Source organism: Bos javanicus, chromosome 6, assembly GCF_032452875.1.
Source record: "Bos javanicus breed banteng chromosome 6, ARS-OSU_banteng_1.0, whole genome shotgun sequence".
In the NCBI taxonomy this organism is placed as follows: domain Eukaryota; kingdom Metazoa; phylum Chordata; class Mammalia; order Artiodactyla; family Bovidae; genus Bos; species Bos javanicus.
In genome coordinates, this window is record NC_083873.1 from 78,474,568 (window position 1) to 78,495,027 (window position 20,460).

Here is a 20,460-nt window from a genome sequence, read left to right on the forward strand (position 1 = left end):
TTTAATCACATGTGCATGGTATTGAAGAATGCTTAACTGCTCATAAAGGCTTGAATTAGTCCCCTGATTTATGTTAAGATGCCACCACTTTTGCCCACCTAAAGAGTAGGACTGAGGAACTACCACTTTTGTTTTTGCTTTTCTACCATCATTGTAATGTCAACACATTGAAGTGATAAATAACTTCTTAGTATTGTCATTGAAACAATTTCGGTCTTAACTACCTCCTGAAAAAGTATAAGGAATACCTAAGATTCTCTAAATCATACTCTGAGAAACTGCTGCTTTAGAGCAGGAAAACAGAAAAAAATGATTCAGCCATCTAGCTGAATCATCTTTTTATTCTGAAAACTAGTGTTGAAGTCTTTGAGAATAATTGGGACATAATAAGGCTAAAAGGTATGTGATTTGGATTTGTTATCCTGTCCAATAAGGAAATCAATTGTCTGTATTCCTGGAATTGGAAATGTCAACAGGAAATTAACCTGCTGCCTGAAGAGTCCAAACTCTTTCTAGAACATTTTCTTCATGAATCTTCTGCAGTAGGAATTGCTGTAAAAATAAATACAGCCTCTGTTAACCTGTACAAAAGAAGGTAAATGGCTGCTTTTTCCTTTGTGAGTTTTCTGTACTTTTTCTGATTTCTTATTTTGCAAATCTAAATGCAAATTTCTTAGCCAGCATTCATATGAAAGATGTTAAGATGCTGAATGAGCAATGATTAAAATTGAGCAACAATGTTGTTTTACTATGAGAATAACAACCATAGATGCCAGAATACTCAACAAGTCTGGTTTATGACAGATTATGGCATAACTATTATTAAAGCATTCTATTACATTCTCAAAGGTGTCTCAGAACGTATAATTTTTAGTTGTTTATTTTTATTTTTACTGATTTTGATTGGCATATAGTTGGGCTTCCCTGATAGCTTAGTTGGTAAATACACCTGCAATTCAGGACCCCAGTTTGATTCCTGGGTTGGGAAGATCCACTGGAGAAAGGGATAGGCTACCCTCTCCAGTATTCTTGGGCTTCCCTTGTGGCTCAGCTGGTAAAGAATCTGCCTGAAAGGTGAGAGACCTGGGTCTCAGAGTGCATGATTTTGATTTTTTGTTTGTTTTTATTTTTACTGATTTTTATTGGCTTTACAGTGTTGCATTAGTTTCTACCGTACAATAAAATTAAACTGTAGAGTGAATCAGTCATGCATATACATAGATCCCCTCTTTTTTTGAATTTCCTTCCCAATTACTTCACCACAGAGCACAAAGTTCCAGAGCTATATAGCAAGTTCTCATTAGTTATCTATTTTATATATAATATCAATAGTGTATATATGTCAATCCCAATCTCCCAATTCATCCCACCCCATCCCCTATTTCCCCCAACTTTGGTGTCCCTACATTTGTTGTTTGCCTCTGTGTCTCTATTTCTGCTTTGTAAGTAAGATCGTCTATGCCAATTTTTCAGATTTCACATATGTGCATTAATATGCAGTATGTGTTTTTCTCTTTCTGACTTCACTCTTTATGACAGTCTCTATGTCCATCCACATCTCTACAAATGGCCCAATTTCAATCCTTTTTTTAAGCTAAGTACTATTTCATTGTATATATTTGCCATGTCTTCATTATCAATTCCTCTCTCTGTTGATGAACATTTAGGCTGTGTCCATGTCCTATCTATTGTAAATAGTGCTGCAGTGAACACTGGGGTGCACATGTCTATTCAAATTATAGTTTTCTTGGGGTATATGTCCACTAGTGGGATTGCTGGGTCATTTGGTAGTTCTATTATGGTTTTTTTAAGGGATTTCATTATTGTTATCCATAGTGGCTGTATCAATTTACATTCCTAACAGTGTAAGAAAGTTCCTTTTTGTCCACATTCTCTCCAGCATATAATGTTTGTAGATTTTTTAATCATGGCCATTCTGACCAATGTGAGGTGATGCCTCATTGTAGTTTTTAGTTGCATTTCCAGAGTGCATGATTAATTATATGGTCACCTTATCTATAAAAGGTCCCTGAAACTATTTCACATATGCCCAAGACTTTAGCCTTTTCTTTCTGTTACCTTCTGTAGGAAGTTAATTTCAGTAGAATATAAGCTAGGCCAATTGTGATAATCACAGATAATATCAGAAACATAATTTCTAAAATAAATGGCACATAAACATTTCTTTTAATGGTGAGTAGTTCTCTTAGTAAATTAAGCCTGAAATAATTTTCAGTAGACAGAACCTGAAAAATCAATCAGAAATTTTAGAGAAGAGGGAGCGATAAAATGAGCATAGTTCTTAAATCATCAAAACACAGCAGAACACATTGGTCAGCAATTATTAAAATAATGCTTTGAGACAAACCACCCCATTATGCAGTGGCTTACAAAAGCAAATACTTATTTCTCTTGCTCAGAGTTTTGCGAATCAGCAGAATTAAATTTCCTTTAATCTGCAGATCTATCAGACTTGTTTACAAGGTAAAGTTTGGATCAGATAGTTCCACATCTTTCTCACTCTTTTTTGACCTAGAGGATACCTGGGCCATGTTCTTATGAGTTATAGCAAGAGACCAAGAACCAAGTCAAACAAGTGCAGTTTAGTCTTTCAACAAATGTCCTAAACTTCACTGGCCAAGCATGTCCTATGGGAAAGTCTTACCACACTGGGGCAGGAAAATTATACACCATCCACAGTGAGATGGCACTGAAAAATTACACAGCAAAGTCTGTGTATATATACTTTACTAAAGAAAAGTGAATAATCTAGAATTCCTCCTTTAACCCAAAATAATTGAGGAGAATTGAGGAGTGTAATTATTTAGCTGTCTCATAAGAATGAAAGGTTTGCAAACCTGAAAAGGACATGGCACCAAGGGCTGAGGAAAAGCATCCCAAGTCCCTAGTTCTGGGTTGAATTGAATTAAACCTTTCTCTAAAAGGTTTATTGAAGTCTTAGTCCCTGGAACCTGGGAATGTGATCTTATTTGGAAATAGCATCTTTGCAGATGTAGTTAAGCTAAGGTCATTAGGGTGGGTCCTAATCTATTATGACTGGTGTCCCTACAAGAAGTAGAAAATGCCAAATGGAGACAAAGTGGAGGTAAGGCCACATGATGACAGAGGTAGAAACTGAAGTACTGCTGGGGCAAGGCAAGAAATAAAAAGATTTTTGCAAAGCACCAGAATCTAGAATAGGCAAGACAGGATTCTCTGCTATAGGTTTCGGAGGGAGCCTGGCCTTAACAACACCTTGATTTTGAGATTTGATCCTCCAGAAGTGTGAGATAATACATTTCTATTGTTTCAAACCACACCATTTGTGGTAGTATGTTATGGCTTTCCTAGGAAAATAATATATTCTATAAAACCCAGACACCCTGACATGGTCTGATGAGGAGATAAATATACTGTTTAGGCCTGGAGTTAGTGTCCAGGTGCTATTCAGGTAAAATAAAGAAACTGCAATTCTGGACCCCAAAGAACTGGGAGTGAGTCAAAGATAAACAATGAGTTAAGATGCCTGGCATGGAAATGCTTCTACTTGAAATGGTAGGGCTGCCTTAAACCAGAAATGTATCCTTGAGCTTGAAGCAACAGGATATAATTGCTGACCAAGGTGCCTAAAATTTGCGGCAGAGTAGCAAGAGTGATGAATAGCATTGGTGTCTGTGATATAGCAACCTTTCACCAAATTCCAGTGGAATTTAATGACAGTAATTGTTAAAAACGTTATCAGACGCAGAAATGAAAACTTTCCAAGTCCTGTCTTCCCCTTTCATCTCACCAGTTGCCAAGTGGCAAAAGGTACTGTGGACAGCTGGCATTTCTTCAGACAGATCTTTTCAGACAGTTGGTTTTATGACAAATCCTTTCTCTACCCACTCTTGCTTATATTTATTCTGATAATGGATACAGGGGATACCTTTTTACATTTATATTTTTCTTACTGATTTTCTTTAAGACTTATTAGGAATCTGATCTTTAATTTTTTGATTTATAGTTAATTCTATAACTTTATGCAACTCTGTGAATGGTAGGCCAGTGATAATATTACTTACTATTTTTTCTCCTCAGATAATGTGATTCATAAATTTGTTTTTCCAGGAGACCTATTTAAGAAATGATATCCTAAATCAAGGCAGGAAACAGTGAGAAAAATGTAGCAAGAAGAATAATATAGTATTCTAATGATGTCACTTTGGTTCAATATTCAAAGATACATTTAGATCTCCAAACAAGAACTCATGATGTTTCGTATGGAATGTTCACATTTAAATAGAATATAAATTAATTTTAAATAAGAATAATTTAAATTATTTTAATTGAAAACTTTTTTCTGTTAGTCCTACTGTCAGCATTTGTTGTTGTTCAGTTGGTAAGTCACATGTCTAACACTTTGCAACCCCATGGACTGCAGCATACCAGACTTCCCTGTCCTTCACTATCTCCCAGGGTTTGCACAAACTCATATCCACTGAGTCAATGATACAATCCAACCATCTCATCCTGTCACCCCTTTTTATTCCTGCCCTCAATCTTTCTTAGCATGAGGGTCTTTTCCAGTGTGTCAGCTCTTTGCATCATGTGGCCAAAATATTGGAGTTTCAGATTCAGCATCAGTCCTTCCATTGAACAATCAGGGTTGATTTCATTTAGGATTGACTGGTTACATCTCCTTTCAGTCCAAGGGACTCTCAAGAGTCTTCTCCAACACCACAGTTCAAAAGCATCAATCCTTTGGTGCTCAGCTTTCTTTATGGTCCAACACTCAAATCTGTACATGACTACTGGAAAAACATAGCTTTGACTATACAGAACACTGTTGATAATGTGATGTCTCTGCTTTTGAATATGCTCTGGATTTGTCATAGCTTTCTTCCAAGGAGCAAGTGTCTTTTAATTTCATGGTTACAGTCACTGTCTATAGTGATTTTGGAGCCCAAGAAAATAATGTCTGTCACTGCTTTCCCATCTATTTGTCATTAAGTGATGGGACTGGATGTTATGACCTTAGTTTTTTGAATGTTGAATTTCAAGTCAGCTTTTTCACTCTTCTCTTTCACTTTCTTCAAGAGGCTCTTTAGTTCATCTTTGCTTTCTGCCATTGATGTGGTTTCATCTGCATATCTGAGGTTACTAATGTTTTGTCCAGCAATCTTAATACTAGCTTGTGATTCATCCAGTCTGGAGATTCACATGATATACTCTGCATAGAAGTTAAATAATCAAGGTGACAATATACAGCCTTGATGTACTCCTAGTCAATGAACCAGTAGTAGATGCTTTTCTAGAATTCCCTTTCTTTCTCTATGATCCAATGGATGTTGCTGGCAATTTGATCTCTGGTTCTTCTACCCTTTCTAAATTCTACTTCTACATCTGGAAGTTCTCTGTTCACATACTACTGATTCCAAGCTTGAAGGATTTTGAGCACTACCTTGCTAGCATGGGAAATGTGCACAATTGTATTGTAATTTGAACATTCTTTGGAATTGCCCTTCTTTTGGACTGGAATGAAAACTGACCTTTTCAATCCTGTGGACACTGCTGAGTTTTCCAAATTTGCTAACATGTTGAAGTGTAGCACTTTTGTGGAATTGTGGTATCTCTTTTAGGATTTGAAATATCTCAGCTGAAATTCCATCACCTCCTCTAGCTTTGTTCACAGTAATGCTTCCTAAGGCCCACTTGACTTTACATTCTAGGATGTCTGGCTCTAGGTTAGTGACCACACCATCATGGTTATCATGGTCATTAAAACATTTTTTGTACAGTTCTTCTGTGTATACTTGTCACTTCTTAATCTCTTCTGCTTCTGTTAGATCGTTACTGTTTCTATCCTTTATTGTGCCCATTCTTGCATGAAATGTTCACTTTGATATCTCTAATTTTCTTGAAGAGATCTAGTCTTTCCCATTCTGTTGTTTCTCTGTATTTCTTTGAACTGTTCACTCAGAAGACCTCCTTATCTCTCTGTTATTCTCTGGAACTCTGGATTCAGATGGGTATATATTTCCGTCTCCCTTGCCTTTCACTTCTCTTTTTTTCTCATCAATTTGTAAAACCTCCTCAGACAACCACTTTGCTTTCTTGTATTTATCTTTCTTTGGGATGGTTTTGGTGACCACCTCCTGTACAATGTTGAGAATCTCTGTCCATAGTACTTTAGACCCTCTGTCTACCAAATCTAATCTCTTGAATCTATTCATCACCTCCATTGTATAATCATAAGGGATTTGATTTAAGTCATTCTCGAATAGTCTAGATATTTTCTATACTTCCTTCATATTTAAACCTGAAATTTGCAATAAGGAGCTCGTGGTTTGAGCCACAGACACCTACAAGTCTTGTTTTTGCTGACTCTGTAGAGCTTCTCCATCTTCAGCTGCAAAGAATATAATCAATCTGATTTTGGTATTGACCAACTGGTGATGTCCATGTATTGTCTCTTGTGTTGTTGGAAAAGGATGTTTGCTATGAACAGGGTGTTCTTTATCAACATAGACTAACAATATTCATAACTGGACTGTGAAAGTTCAAGGAAAGGAGAGTGTCAAACATATGATGCTTAAAAATGGCAAATTATTATTATTAATTTTTTTTGCTTAAAAATCAGATATCAGTCAGAAATGACTTAAACACACTTCTCACCTGTAGAGACTTCTTTTCCCTTAAATTCAATGCATGTATATTTTAATTTGGGGGAAAAATGACCTATGGTTGACAAAAGACTTCCTTTGCATTAGCTCATTTGATCCTTGTTTAAAACTCAGGTAGAAAGATAATAGAATTCCTAATTTCAAATGAAAATTGAGGTTCAGAGTCTAGGACACATTGGAATCACATCAGTAGATAGTGATAGGACTGAGTTTAGAATTCATGTCTTATTTGTTAACTTTTCATCCACCTATTCAGTGGAGATATTTAATAAGGAGAACTACTATGTTTCTACCTCCCTAGCAAGGACTTCTACTTTTGATTGAGATGAATATTTTGTTTAAGAGTGTGGATTTTTATATATGGAACTTTTAGAAAGGCAAGATACTGATTTTCATTGAAAATATCTCTAGTTAGAGAGCAAGAGTGTTAAAGGAGAGACAGGAATGATAGCCCAAAGAAGATACATGAGATGACTCCTTAAATCCTTCTGGGGAAAAGAGAAATACTTCCACAACAGGAACCAATAGCCATTCCTACTTCATTACTACCCAACTGAAGGAATATACATCCTGAGCAACACTCTTCCAAGTGGAACAGCATCACAGAGTCTTTCATCTCTATAATCCACATATACCCCTAAGAAATAGTGAAAAAAAATCTAGGTTTTCCTCTTTGCATTTATTTATTCTTTTGGATCTTGACCCTATAACTTTCACTGTTTCCTAAACTTTCTAAAGCTTTCAAGAAGACAATTTTTCTTTTGTTTATATTTTGTGACTCCATAGGAGGGTTGGTACTAATAACCCAGTCTGTGTTACTAAAGCAGAAGTCTTTTTTATTATTTTAAATTTTTATCAATGACTTACTAAAAAGTAAAAATAAGGATTTTTTGAGTGCAAATCATACTAAATAACAGCATTTCACTGATATTAACATTCTTTTGAAGTTCCTACTTTTGTAGAGTAATGCATTGTCATTTTTTCTTATAGAAACAGTGCAGTTTGGTGACAGATTGAGTGTATTTGTGGGGTTTTAGGTAGAGGTGATAAAAATGTGGTCTGTGACAGTGGACTTTAATATATAACATTAGGTGACTATATTGTTTCCTATTTAAAAAATAGTCTCTCGTTTATGAACACTGAAGTTTTTTCTCTCCTAACACTCATAAAGAAGTCCTCAAATGTATTATATGGAAGTAGTCATTTCATTATTTATACCACAGCACTTTGTTTTTAATAGCCTTTTATTTATTTTAAAACATTTATCTCACTGTATTATAATTATACTAAAAATATCTTTCTAAAGACAAGCAAATAGCTTTAAATAGCTTTATGTCCACATTTTTTAGCAGAGCCCTACCCTACATTTTTTAAATGGATAAATGAAGGATGAATGAACACATACAAAAAGATTATGATTATGATGGTATGCAGTTGTTCTAATCTCATAGAGAGGCTTTTAAAATCAAAACTTACATTTTTGTTCTGAATGTCTGTTTCTTCTTTAGTTTAAGAAAAATTACTTTCATATTTTCTTTCTAGACCTATAAATACTAAACATTTCTTTTCAACAGTTTTTGAGAGAAACTTTGTTCTCAACTATATACCATACAAATATTAGAAGCTTTTTTTTCTGCCCTCTGTTAGCATAATTTAAAATTTGCAATTCTTTTTTTTTTATAAGAAAGCTTATGAATAAAACAAAAAAAATCACATAAGAAACATGACAAATCTAGCAACAACATACTACAAATACTCTAGGTAATATATACTTTGTGTTGTTATTTAAAAAAAGCATAGGTTTTGAAATCACATAGATGCTGGTTCGTATTTTAGTTTTGTGAATTCCATTGAGAACGTTGTCCAGATATATAGATCTACCATTTCTTATGTGCAAAAAGAGATTGGTATTAGTGCCAATCACTTTGGTTGTTGTCAGGGGTAAAATCAATATATAGATAACATTCTTAGTAGAGCTTCTGGCATAATGCAAACCCTAATAGATGATGGTATTTTAAATTTTAGCTTGCTTAATTCCCAGGATTATTTCTTCCATAATAAGTTCCCAACTTGGGTTTAAAAATGTACCACATCTGTGAGAGGCCCAGTTGGTTTAAAGCATTACTGTTGTGCTGTCTTCGTTGTGTTCTCAGTTTACATTGATAGTAGCCAAGATCATACGAGCTTTCATGACATTCATCAATCTGCTATCAGTATTTTACTATGGTTAGAAAGTATTTATGGATCAAATTATATCAGTTCCTTATTGATCCAAGTTTGACAAAAGTGCTTCAAAGTTTGCAGTTTAAAAACTACCATGAGATTAGGCTGAGTGAAAAATGGTCTTTGAAAGTATAAGATTCAAATGCAATGTATAAAAATGAAGTCCTCCTTTCATCTATATTTTAGCAATTTTTTCAGATATTACTATTCTTCAAGTTCTGTGATAAACGCCAGTCTGGCAAACATGAGGATGCTTCCCTTGCATTCAAGGAAACACATTTTCATTTAAAGCATATTTTTATAAACACATTGATAAGCTTTTAGAAAAAAACTGCATCCAGATGTTGTTGCTATAGTAAATATGAAAGTATCTTTCTGTATTAAATAGATGGCTTTTCTATTCTAAACTAGTAGTTGTTTGAAAAATCATTTGATCTTTTTCTTAACTAGTGCCAGAAAGTTAAGCTTGATATCAACTATGGAAAAAAAAATTGCTGCATTTGGAAGGTAGCAAGCAATCTTAAATGCAGAATGCAATCAAAACTACCTACTAGGTCAATTTGCTAAGTTAAGTGTTGTATATTACAGCTGATGCACTCTGGCAGGACTCTTCAAGGAGCATAACTATTCAAAATCATACTTTTGATAGAGAAATTCAAAGTAGACAACTGACAACATCTGTTCTAAAAACATTCATGGCTAAAATCTTATCCTCCATGCTCTGTGGTGCAGAACTCTGGAAATCAATTATGTATGTGGGTGTTTGGAGAAAGCTAAGTATTTTCTCATCTTTAGGAAAAAAAAAAAAAATTACCCTTCCAGGAGGCATTCTTTTATAGGTAGGGTGGTTCCTCTCTTGAGCAAGAATATAAGCTATATTTAACAAGTTGCTTAAAATATGTTTGCCTTGACCTAGTATGCCACCTGATATGAAGAGCTGACTCATTGGAAAAGACCCTGATGCTGGGAAAGATTGAGGGCAGGAGGAGAAGGGGAAGACAGAGGATGAAATAGATGAATGGCATCACCAACTCAGTGGAATGAGATTGAGTAAACTCTGCAAAATGGTGAAGGACAAAGTCTGGCGTGCTGCAGCCCATGGGGTTGCAAAGAGTTGGACATGACTGAGCGACTGAGTAACAAAGTGTGCGTGTTATATAGTTCTGTTTACAATTGGGTGCAAATAACATGTGCATTGTAGAAGTTTGCAAGATAGTTTAATTTGAAGTACCATTCATCTTCTCTCAAAACATGACTAACATTGTAACTGATATTCATAAGAGGTATGTATGACATTGAAATATGGTTGTGAGACAGTTTGTTAAAAAAATAAATTGCTAAAATTTTTCTGGAAAGCACTTTGCTAGGAACAGCATTCTAGCTCTGGTGTCAAGATTTTGTCACTACACTCTGCCATCCGTTTGCAAAAGAAAATGACTTTATACAGATATTTTTTTGTTGCACAGTCCCTGAAATTTTTAGGACCTTCCCAAAATTTCAATGGCCTACACTATAAATATCTTAAAAAATTTTAAAATCACAAACATTTTTACCCAGAAATTCTAGGATGTTAATATCCAAAAAGCTCTACCATTTGTATACATGTATATGTATATTTGTTTACAAATTCACATTCTCACACACATATGTATAAGAATATTTACTGCAAATTGTTCATCAAAGCAAAAATGAGAAAATGAGAAAAATGTGTTTCATATGATATCTATTGAGTAATTGTATAAACATGTGTGTGTAAACATGTATAATATACCTATATGTTCGTGAGTGTCTTTATAAGTAACACCTATAAGAATGTCAAGAGCAAATTTTAAAGTACTGAATCTCTTTATCTATATATAGATTGATTTTGCTAATACCTCTATATAAATATGTGCTTCCCAGGTGGCTCTGGTGGTAAAGAACCTGCAGGAGATGTAAAGAGACATGGGTTTGGTCTCTGGGTTGGGAAGATCTCCTGGAGGAGGTCATGGCAACCCACTGAACTATTCTTGCTTGGAGAATCCCTTGGACAGAGGAGGCTGGTGGGCTACTGTTCATAGGGTCACAAAGAGTTGGACACAAATAAAGTGACTTAGCATGTTCACACACACACACACACACACATTTACAAATATAGTACGTATGTATATAATAGAGATTATATAAAGAAATTGTACTTTATGCATGTGTTACCAATATCTTCATTTAAATCTCATCTCTTGGATATACTTCTGCCTATTACATATTATTTTTTTAAACTACATGTATAATATAATTTGACATATATGGATCTGGTGCTGATGACTGTTTCTTAGTAGTATTGTTTTCCTTGCATTTTAATGTATCTCATATATTTTCCTTGAGAACTGGACATCATTTGTTAGAAAGAAGTATTGTAAATAGATATTGCATCTGGCAATATTTTCCTTTTGCTACATTTCTAGTTCAGAGTATGTGATCATCTAATTTGGAATTAGGTTTGAGGGTTTTTTTGCTTTTCTAGTTATCCTCTCTCATTACAACACTGGCTTCAGCTACCTCTGGTGGTACCTTGTGTTCAGTGTTGGAGATGGTTTGCTTGGAGAATATTTTGTTTCCTGATGATTGCTCTCCTTTCTGCTCTAAGTTTTCTCATTGTACTAGGCTTCAGATAGTCTCTGTCTTTCACAAATTATATTCTATACATTATAAAAGAGGGAGAGACTTTCTCTACTGTTCTCATGAAGCCTGTGTCAGATAATCTCTGTATTTTACAGACATAGGTGTGTAGCGTACTGATTCTGATTCTGGGCATACTTCTGAACCTAGCATGTATTTCTTCTTTTCCTCTAAATTTTGGGTCTTTTTCCTCTTCCCCTCACTGGTGCAGTGAAATTTTATTTACGCACTATGGTAGCGGTGTTCATTGCCCTTCCTTCCGTGTGACACCACCTTATGTATGAAAGCGAATAGGAACTAAAGGGCCTCTTGATGAAGGTGAAAGAGGAGAGTGAAAAAGTTGGCTTAAAACTCAGTATTCAGAAATCTAAGATCTTGGCATCTGGTCCCATGACTTCATGGCAAATCGATGGGAAAACGATGGAAACAGTAACAGACTTTATTTTCTTGGGCTCCAAAATCACTGTGGATGGTGACTTGCAGTCATGAAATTAGAAGATGCTTTAACAACAAATTATGTGTTAAAGCTTTTATTTTGTAGAGAAGATAGGTGATAAATGCCCAGATCAGTTGCCCAGATCAGTTTCTGCCGGGGTCCAGCCCCGGTGGATCCAGGGAATTCGAAGCGGGGACGGCGTCGGCGAGGATCAGGAAACAATTGCTTAATTAACTGTTAATTAAGGATATAAAGAGTAATAGAATGAGGATAGCTCAGTGAAGAAATTCAGTGGAGAAAAGAGGCTGAATAATTCAGCCAGAAGGTAAGAGAAAGAACGACATGGTGAGACCAAGTTTCGGTGAACAAGGCCCGCACTTTATTTTCCAAAGTAGTTTTTATACCTTAAGTTATGCATAGAGGATAATGGGGGAAGGGGTAGAGTCATGCAGTAAGCCAGGCTTTCTTCCTGCAAACTTATCATATGCAAAAGTTTAGGTGATTTGCATCATCTTCTGGCCCGGAGGCCTTTTTCTCTAAAGGTGATTATTCTCAAGTCAGGCGCCAGCCTCCAAAAAGCATTAGATAAAGTTGCATTCCTACAGAGCAAAGGTGTGGTGGGCTATAACAAGAAAAAGAATTAACTCAAGGGTCCCAGGTTACAAACATTAAAGCTACTATTTACACCAATTATATTAATCAATACACTGCCAGGGACACAGCAGGTAAGGGATATGGAGACTTAGCAGCAAACATTGGCCCAACAAGTGAAAATCCCTTCACCAATACAATTTCTAATCAATCTTTTGACTGCTCAAAGGAATCTGTATTTAGACAGTTTAGAACATCTCATGCCTCTCACAGTTTGGAGGCTCTGAGCAATCACATGTGGCCGGAAAAACCTATTCAGGCAGGCTAGAGGACTTCCAAGGGAGTTTGTAGGTTGAAACACTGTCACATCCAGGAATTATTAACTGGAGCTATAAGCTAACTCTTTTTTCAGAGAGGTAGTGGGGGACAGCCCCCCGTAAAGTCAGAAGTGTAGGTGAAAGCACAAAGCAGAAAGTAGGCAGACTCTGGTTTTGGGGGTAGATTGCTCGAGAATTTCCAGGGAGACTCCTGAGGCTTGATCCCGCCTTTGCGTATGCCAAGCCTCCTTCCTCATGACCTTTGCCAGAGGCGGAGCTCGCTCCCCGCAAGTTTCCTATTGTTTTTGTGAGTCCACTGTCATATTGTAAATGTCACACTTTCTGTACATGCTTCTTGTTCACATTTTTACTAATAATTATTGAACAAGAAGAAAAATCAACAATCTGATAATATTTATGATGGAAAAAGCAGACATGTTAATCACTGGCGTGTGCTCTACTGCCAATGAAGTAATTCATGCCCTGTCATTTCTACAAATCCACCTTATAATTGCTAAATTATTTTGGGACTTCCTTTTTAATAAGAATGCCACAGCATGAACTGAGGCATGATTGTCTCTTGAAATTATATATTAACTGTGATTATTATTATTATTAGTCATTATGACCTCATTATACAACTGCAGGGCCTAGTAGATCCTGTTATAGATGTGGTATAATGATAATAATATTGTTTTTAATATGGTACTGTAAGAGTCACCTCATGTCTATAGCACTGACTAAATGTTAAGTGGCAGTTTTAGACTTACAATATTTATTATGTTTCTACAAACTTAACTTTTTACTTGACGGAAAAGAGTCACTAAGTCTTACTCAGATAATCCTCTCTTTTTCATATCTTAAATGTGAAAATGGATTTCATCTAATTCCCATCCATCTGATAAAGATCTATATCCAAAGTTACTGAAGACACTGGTAAATTATTGTATTATTTCTATCACATCTTGAAGAAAATAATAAAAAAACAAAACAATGATTTGTAATACTGCAAATTTTGAAGTTGAGAAACATTTGTCAGCAGCATAAAATATGAACTGAAGTATTATCCCTTTTTTAGGGACTAAGTATGATCAGAGGCCAGTTTAATGATGAGATGAGATGGTGCTAGGACCAAAAGATAGAACTGAATCGAAATGGAAACTAATGGCATATTGTTTCCTTCTATGGAAAATAATCAACATCCTTTGTCTTTATTTCACATTGTCTCTTCCCATTTATAGGTATTCTCCTTTCAAGGCCTGATGGACCTCTGATCTTACTCTTCTGTTTTACTATATTGGTATTCACTTAAAATGTTTTTCTCTAAATTCTATTTTCTCTCTTTTCATCACTTAACATGTCATCTTTCTTCCCATAATTCTAAGACAATAATTAATATTATAATATTATAAGTAGAAATTAGAATTGTTTGATCTAATAATTTATTAATAAATTGGAGAATTCTAAATTCTTTTAAATATGATTCCTTTCTTCGCTCATAAATATAATGGTTTCTTATTTGTATTATGTCATTGAAGATACTGCAAATATAATGAGAAAAGTCCTCTTCTTTCTACAGCTTGTCTTGAACCAGTGAAGAATGGCTTCTAGAATGGTACCTTTTAGAACTCTATGATCAGTCTCTGCAATTTCAACCTAAAGGTAGGGTCTATTTGTTGTGTTGTTCACTTGCCAAGTTGTGTCGAATTCTTTGTGACCCCATGGACTGCAGCATGCCAGGTTTCCCTGTCCTTCACTGTCTCTCAGAGTTTGCTCAAGTCTATGTCCATTGAGTTGGTAATGTTATCTAACCATCTCATCCTTGGTCGCCTCCTTCTCCCTCTGCCCCTAATCTTTCCCAGCATCAGGGTCTTGCTTAAATTTATTCTCCAAGGCTAAGTTACCTTGGTTTGGGGCTATGGGAGCTTGTTTTTGGGAAAATCTCAGTGTAAAGAATCCTCCTGTAGTGCAGGATACCAGGGTTCGATCCCTGGGTTGGAAAGATCCCCTGGAGAAGGGGATGGCTATCCACTCCAGTATTCTCATCTGGGAAATCCCACGGACAGAGAAGCCTGATGGGCTATAATCCATGGGGTCACAAAGAGTCAGACATCTCTTATTGAAAAAAATAAGAACTAATAAAAGTACATTTGAATGTAGAGTTTCTTTTCCTTTATTAATTTGTACTGTAGTTGCTTTTTAATGTTTCATTAGTATCTGCTGTACATCAGAAACTTAAAACATATATCCTCTCTTTCGTAGATTTCCTTCCCATTTAGGTTGTCATAGACTATTGAGTTGGAGAAGGCAATGGCACCCCACTCCAGTACTCTTGCCTGGAAAATCCCATGGACGGAGGAGCCTGGAAGGCTGCAGTCCATGGGGTCACTGAGGGTCAGGCACGACTGAGTGACTTCACTTTCACTTTTCACTGTCATGCATTGGAGAAGGAAATGGCAACCCACTCCAGTGTTCTTGCCTGGAGAATCCCAGGGATGGCGGAGCCTGGTAGGCTGCCATCTATGGGGTCGCACAGAGTCGGACACGACTGAAGTGACTTAGCAGCAGCAGCAGCAGACTATTGAGTACAGTTCCCTGTGCTATACAGTAGGTTCTCATTAGTTATCCTTTTCATACATAATAATGTATATATGCCAATCCCACTCTCCCAATTCATTCTGCCCCCTCTTTCCACCTTGATAACTGTAAACTTGTTTTCTAAAATGTAGAGTTTCATTTGACAGCCTCAATGAAAGTGAATGTCTCAGTCATGTCCAACTCTTGGTGACCACATACAGTCCATGGGATTCTCCAGGGCAGAATACTGGAGTAGGTAGCCATCCCCTTCTCCAGGGGATCTTCCAAACTAGGGATTGAATCCAGGTCTGCTGCATTGCAGGTGGATTCTTTATCAGCTCTGTCACCAAGACAGCCTCAATAGTTAGACTCTATCCAGTTTATCTATTTTATTCCCTAGTGACACTATCTCTAGCACCATAAATGAAGCTCAGTATTTTTCAAATTCTTTACATATTGAAATTATTTAATACTAGAAAATAATTTTGAGTGTGATTGTATATAAGAAAATTGTTCTTTTATAGCCACTGAATGATATTGTACACAATGAAAAATATTACTGTACTATTATAATATTATATAACTGGCATGTGGTTTATTAATCAAATGGTACCTAAACATATTTTAAAACTAGAGTACATACATGTGTGAGAGAAATGCTTCCATTCTAGAGACAATGGTTGGTGTACATAATGATGTGTAAAACTCCCTTGCTGCTGCTGCTGCTAAGTTGCATCAGTCGTGTCCGACTCTGTGCGGCCTCATAGACAGCAGCCCACCAGGCTCCCCCGTCCCTGGGATTCTCCAGGCAAGAATACTGGAGTGGGTTGCCATTTCCTTCTCCAATGCATGAAAGTGAAAAGTGAAAGTGAAGTTGCTCAGTCGTGTCCAACTCTTAGCAACCCCATGGACTGCCTACCAGGCTCCTCCGTCCATGGGATTTTCTAGGCAAGAATACTGGAGTGGGGTGACATTGCCTTCTCTGTTCTACAAAGCAGCAGTCCTTAAATAAGTTTCTAAAAATAACAATATTGAAACCTAAACTGTCATGATAAGAAAGGTTACAAAATTTCTCTGATTATTCCTAAAATCATTTTCTAGATTCTTATTAGAAAGGAATTTTTAGACACAAATAATGTACATAAAATGTATGTTGCAATTTAGCATTCTTAACCACCCCCCCAAAAAAAAACACCGTAAGAAAAGTCATATTGTTTTTGTCATTTATTTTGTGCTATACTCTTGTCCCTTTAGTGCTAAAACCTTTCAGAAATCTGTAGACAGAGACTGCTGTAGTACAGAGCTAGGAGATATTTTTAAATAGATAATAATTCTATTCCATGTGTTCCCTTCTGCACAATGGATAAACTTGTATCTACCCTAAATTTTCACAAAATATTGTAAAGATTACCTGAAATAATGCATTTACAATAACAGAAAAGATGAAACATTCCACAAAAAAGTAAAAAAACTTCTGTATACTCTTTGAATTCATTTTATAAACTATCTTGTGCAGAATTGTTTGCACTGTTTGATGTTGATGAGGAAAAAATCCATTCTGGAATAGCTAGTTTGAAGGTGGAACATTGTTATTTTAGAGATATTGAGAAGCAGTAAGAGTCTGTTCAATGTTTTGTTTTCTACTACTGAAACTGAGCCAAATGCAAAGATCCTTCTGGAAGTCAATGGGAGTTCTGAACACAAGCCAGAGCAAGATGAGAAAAATAAAGCAAAATGAGGATCTGGCCTGAAGTCAACTGTTTAAAAAATGAAAGTAAAACTTTCTGATATGTTCCCCTAATGGTAGATAATTATATATTATATTTTAGATGGTTTTCAAAATGCCTTATTCATTCATTAGTCAGTGCACCTTATGATCTTTGAATGAGATCAGAGTATTGAAAGACTTGTCTTTTAAGTTCAATTAACTTTAGTGTGGGAACACAGGTACCACTGAGAGAGTTAATCCATTGCCTTTCATGGAACTTATATGGGAGGGAAGAGGAGTATTAATAGAAGGAATGCATGAGCCAATTTTTGATTTTCTTTTATTATTCTATAATATTTTATCTGATAGACACTAGGGAAAAATTATCTTTCTTATGGTCAAACATTTTCTTTCCCAAACTTATTTTTGCTTTTGAAACCTTGAACTCCTAATACAAGATTATAAGAAAAGAACCTGAAATACACAGCACCAAACCTTAATTTCTACAACATTTTTGGAGTTTGATATTATTATAAGGCAAAAATAATATAGGAAGAAGATTAATTTCAATTTTCAACTTTATTAGTATTATAGAACTATTTACAAACATTTCACCCTGTTACACCTACTTTTTAGGAGGAATCATATACAAAATTAAGTGTTCAATTCCCCTTTTTAAATTGTTCCCCAGTTTGAGTCATTTTGTCATTATCCATGAGTTGCAGAAATGAAAACACTGAATTTACCTTGTCTGTGGATCCTAAGAGCGTGCAAAGCATCAGATACTCTTCCTGGCTAGAGTTCAGGCATGGTGCAAGGAGCTGAAAAGCATGGCACACTCTGGAGAAAAAAACTCTAGATAAAAATAATCTATTCACATGGAAAATTAGATGAGTATAAAACTTTTAAAACAGGAAGGGAAAAGAACAAGAAATACTCATGAAAGCTATTTCTTAAAAACTATGTAAGATAGAAGATATCTCTCTTCATTTCATAATACATGGGAGATATAATGTATTGAAAAGAGAATTCCAGAGGTAGGAATGCTTATACAACAGTGCAAATAACCCAATCTTGATTATTTAAAGCAATTTTCAGTAATATAGATATAAAATTTAAATGTCTTATTCAGTCAACTGAAATATAATGAAAAAGGTAATTCTCATTTTGCATTGATATTTTCTTATAAAATTAATGTATACTCAATACTGAAAATTTGAAAAAACGGATGCGAGTTAAAAAGAAAGTAATATTTGCCTATAGGTATTATAACTAGAGAGGAATATGGATAACATTTTAGCATACTTCCTCCTGGTATTTCTAAGCATATGTATTGTATGTACACTTTCCCTCTTATTCTTTGCACTTAAAACATTTTGACTGGTTTCAATAAAATTGCCCAATTATCTTAAGATTCTCTGGTACATTTTTATTACTATCAGATGTCTATAATCCCAAAGCACTTATTTATAATTTAGAAAAGTTCATTTAGATGCCAATTTTATTTTATATTAACAACAACCCCTTGAAATGGGTAGGCAGAAGTTTTCTCTATGTCTTTCAAAACTAATACCTAGGGAATCCGACTACTATGATGGTTGGATCTAGGTCTCCTGAATCTTAATTGTATGTTTTTCCTTCATTAAGAGATAATGTACCATACTTCACTGGTACTTTAATTATTAAAAGCTCTCTGGAAGGAATCCAAATGGAACATATATCATATCCTCAAAAAACGTCAGAAGTTCAAATATGGGTTCATACTTTTGAATGAACAACATAGTAAGGAAGAAAAGGATTTTGGCTCAACATATAATCATTTATTTCCAAAGTCTATAAATCCTGATTGTATTTTGATCTGTTTTAAAAACACAGATCAAATACTAATAAAATGTTTTCAACAACAGCAGCCAAAAAAGTTATTGACAGTTTTTCACTGTTGATATCTTTCCAAGCAATTTACTCTCCTTGGCAGAACACATGAGACAGTTCTACTCTTCAGTGACTAGCTAATGTTTTAAACATATTGTACATCACAACCTTTTTCTTAACCCAAATTAAAATGGAAATAACTACAATTTGAAAAAAGGACAGTGTGTGGAAGAGCTAATTAAACTTTGGACAGAAAGCTCATAAAACTGTTGTTTAGAAGAGAATAAGCAGGTTATCCACATTTAGCACTTATTTTCATATTAAAAAAAAACTCTTTAAGGAAACATACCATCTGTTATGTTGCCACTGATGCAGAAGATATGAACCTCAAGTGCTGAAAATAGCTGGGACTTATGCAAAATTTTTTATTTTAAAGTAATTAGTTGATAATATAATTGCAGTGTGCTAAAATTATCTGTAATCCTTATTTTTAAAGAAAAATATTAGCGATTTGATTAAGACAGTTAAGAAGTTAAATTTATTACTACTTTGTTCCTATTAATAATAGTATGTCTTGCTTGTTGTAGATCATAGAAAATACAAGAGTTTTAGTGTGTAGTTGCACTAAGAAATAAGAATTATTGAAAAATAAAGAGAACAACTAGTGTCTGGATAATGATGGAAGGTATGCACTATTCAGTGTTTGGTAAATTAGGGTTAAGGTTTCACAGATTCATGTCTTTTTCAGAAAGATATTCTGATAGCTAGTACGTGTCTGACTCAATAAATATTTGTTGGTTGAATGAATGACTGCATATAGTGATGTATCGTTTCTACTTTCCAAGAATTTCTAAGCATCTGAATTAAGTGTTTTGCTACTTTTTTTGATCTTTGTCAGCCTTTTCTTTTCTTTCTTTCTTTCTATTTTTTCTTAATATTTAGGGAAGAGGCATTATATTAGAGAATAAACTAAATCAACCCAGAGAAAATTTTTTTGCTAAGAAATGGAAGTTGGAATAAGAAAGGGGGTGAACTAATAAACGTGGTTCAGTAGGGAAATGGCTACTGTGAAAATATGTGGAGACAAATTGATAAACTAATACATTACCCATGTTTATATCGTTCTGTTTCAAAATTAGTGCAGTCTTCCAAAATTTATCTCTGTGCTAACCCACTGGCACAACACAGAGTATGATTATTCCTTAAAAAGTCTAAAAACTACCTGATCATGTTAATAGTAGGGGTCTGTGTGTCTAAATAAAATTGATGAATGCTGAAGAGTTCTTTCAAGATTCTTTTAAAATGTGGATACAGTAAGTAGTGTTGAGAGAAAAAAAAAAATATTGCTCATGCCATGCCTCCGGCTCACTCTGACTTCTTGTGGTGGTGCTACTACTGTTCTAAGCAAGCAGA

At 35.1% G+C, this 20,460-nt stretch overlaps 1 long non-coding RNA gene across 2 annotated transcripts in view; it reads left to right on the plus strand.

Moving 5' to 3' along the window:
- Positions 1 to 440: 440 nt before the first annotated feature.
- LOC133250107 (uncharacterized) overlaps positions 441 to 20,460 on the plus strand; it is a 70,264-nt gene continuing 50,244 nt past the window's right edge. The window contains exons 1-2 of one of the 2 annotated variants that reach the window (XR_009737233.1): positions 441 to 595; positions 14,470 to 14,552. This is a non-coding gene — a long non-coding RNA (uncharacterized LOC133250107). The remainder of the gene's footprint in view (positions 596 to 14,469; positions 14,553 to 20,460) is intronic. The other variant, XR_009737234.1, reaches the window with a different exon arrangement.